This window comes from Topomyia yanbarensis, chromosome 1 (genome assembly GCF_030247195.1).
Source record: "Topomyia yanbarensis strain Yona2022 chromosome 1, ASM3024719v1, whole genome shotgun sequence".
NCBI classification, from domain to species: Eukaryota; Metazoa; Arthropoda; class Insecta; order Diptera; family Culicidae; genus Topomyia; species Topomyia yanbarensis.
Window position 1 is genome coordinate 209913364 of NC_080670.1, and position 3127 is coordinate 209916490.

At 37.2% G+C, this 3127-nt stretch overlaps 1 protein-coding gene across 1 annotated transcript in view; it reads right to left on the reverse strand.

Annotated features, from left to right (window-relative positions):
• LOC131690621 (uncharacterized) overlaps positions 1-3127 on the reverse strand; it is a 117359-nt gene that overhangs the window by 34733 nt on the left and 79499 nt on the right. The window lies entirely within an intron of this gene.

Below are 3127 nucleotides of genomic sequence, written 5' to 3' on the forward strand. Positions count from 1 at the left end.
CAAAGCCACTGCTTCAAACTCACTGTATGCAGTAACGTCACTCTCGTTACTCGGTTCCGATGAACGATTGTAGTCACCCGCCACTTCCTGAATTAATAATTTAGCGATTTTTTTTGTTTGGGATTTTTGAGCTGCATTTTACTAGCGTATAACAGCTGCTGTGTATTATATGTAGTACGAAGATCAACTGTCTTTCTTCTCTTTACTGTTTCACAGCTATTTTCGAAAGATACTGGTTTACGGCCCCGCCTGTTTTTCTGAGAGTTCATCTCAGAACTTGTCGGAAGATTTGGTACCTGAAACGGCTCATCGAAGTAGCTATCATATATTGACAAGATTTTATTTGCCATTCTTTTATGTTTCGAACGCATCGCTGCGAACCGTTTAGTTACGTGCCTTACGCGCTGATGTAGTTCCTTTGCTACATTGGGTATTACGGGGGTTTCAATTTTATATTTTTCAATTATTAGCTCGTATACTCTACGATGTTTAGCAATAGCATCTCCATCAGTATTCCACCAAATGTTAAATAAGTCTCGTCTTTTTAACAAAACTAAAATAAATAATCGAATAACTGATAGTTTTTGGGCTACATACAAGAAAGACTTCTCTAAGCGTACCTGTATTATCGCCGTTGCCAGACATTTTTCGAATTTATAATCCACTTAAATTCAAACTTGATGTTAATAAACCAATTTAGCTACTCAAAACCAAAAACCCCGGAGATGCTCTATCACAAAATTAGGGAAAGTCGAAAAATCCGAAATGTGTCATTTGATTTGACACAATCCAAGAATGCTCTGGAAGCAGATGTATTTTCCAATGCAGCACCAAGAAGTTGTTATTCTCAGGTGATACGATCCTCAAAAACGCTGATCAGCCATATTGGTTTTAGAAACGTCAGATAACAACATTGTTTACTAGTTCTCTCCATATGTTTGCTTTGATTTCAGAGGGTAAACAAAGTTGTTCGCTGTCATTTTTCTTCCTCGCAGTCAGCTGCATCACCTTAGAACTCTAAGCACCTTGTGCAGCACTATGATACATAAATCGAAATCAAGCCGAATGATATCTTTGGTGGGAATTCCGAATCAAATAATTAATCAACCTAGCACTATGGTTCGCTATTCCAAAGTTTAGAATCTTGTATTGCACATACCAACTTTAGTTAATTAATTAGATATATATAAACAATTGGTTATACAATCCCTCGATGTAAGAAAAAAGCTGATTTTTTTATATTGAAAAAGTAAAAAATGTCATCATACAAGTTGACCGTATTTGAAAAGTTGCAGAGTGCCACGAATCAAACCTGCATTACTTTGTAGCACTTACTCTGACCATTAAAAAAAGTATCTAGTTCCGCTTTTTGGTTTGCTCCTTTCCCCCTTACACGTAGCTGAAGTTAGAGTAAAAAAAAAAGTTAAAATGTGCTATAACTTTGAAGGCACATGTCATATCTACTTATAGTATTTGCCAAAAATATGCAATTTTACTTGTTCTATGTTTGTCTTGAACATTGTGTAGTTATAGAATTTGATTAAAAAAAGTTATGCCAAAAAAAAACAAATTTAAGGGGGTTATTATGAAAAATACTTCATATATCCATAACAGTAAGACTTAGAATTTTGGTTTCTTCGACAAAGTTCTTTGCTTTGGATAGATCTAAAATGTTTCCGAAGAAACCATTCCTCTATCTTTTCAGGAAACGAAGATATTTTTTTTAATTTTTCCATCGTAGACCATGATAAATTGTGATTGTAATAGTATTACGCGGAACATTTATGTGAATAATTCTTTCGAAGACAACTAGTGAATTAGATCAATGGTTTAGCCGCTAGTGAATTAAGTTCACGTTTTTGCTGTTTCCGACCACTGTGCACGGGCCCCTCTGAAATCACTCTGGGTTGTTGCGGACCACGGTCTATTACGAAAAAAATGCTTGAAATTATAGTATACATCCGGAAAAGAAATTCTTCTTTGCAGACTCCAGCAACTACTTCACGGACCCAAAAGGGCCCACGGACCCCAGGTTGAGAATCGTTGCATTAAACAGTTTCTTTCGAAGGCAATTTGAATTATGTTTATTTATCAATTAAATTAACGTAGTCTGGCCAGCTACACACGCTCGATTCAGTTTGGCAATTTTCGCCCAGCTGTGTAGTTAGTAAATTTAGAAACTGATATCTCAGTAAAGTGATATTTGTTTACTGATTTTCACCGAAATTTTAAGAGTCTCAGTTATCAAACATCTCGTAACAACAGACCATCGTTGGTGTTCGATCGAAAATCTCAACGAAATGATAATAGGTATTATGTTGAGAAGGCGACAGATTGACTAGTAACTTCTTATATCGTTTACAAATTTTATTCGGGAGCTCGTCACACCGAAAATTTGGTCTTACGTTCAATTATTCCAGTTGGATTCAAATGCCTTTAGCAAGTCAAGAGCTCAAACCAACCAATGCCGAACTTTGAAATTAATGTAAGTGGAGCGTGTGTTTTATCTATCATTCGAATTAATACAAAACAAGCCCATCCAATATAAAAACTAAAAATTCAACCAGCATTTTAAATTTTTCCACGTTAGTTGAGTATGAAAGGTAGTTACATAGGTTATAATTTCTACACGATTTTCAGTTGTAATTTAAAGGAATTATGTAATGTAAAACGAAAAGTATGTATTTACAGATTATCAGTTAATATTGAAGTGATTAATATTTTGAAAGTAAATGCGACAATTTTTTGGAAATTAGTATTTCTAGCATCACTTCCAAGTTTACCTTTCAAGCTTTCAAGCCAAAGCTCACCTGTCAGTGCACACAAGTTCCCAAATATCGAGAGAGAACTTCGCTCTCTCGCAGCATACCCGCGCAGATGATCGTTCCGTAAACAGCGAGCGCAGCTTAGGAGGATCGCGCTGTTCTTCCTTTCACCCGCCGCCGCAGAGGCGATTGTGTGCGGGGTTGGTTCGGAGAGTGGGCTCCACTGTCACTATACTACATACTCTGTTATGCTACAACGGCTACGACGATACGATTCCGAACATCTTCGACGACTCCGATCCGACTGCAGCCGCGTACCGTCGTGGCGTGGCGCGCTCCGCCGCTCAGTCGAGTACGAGCAG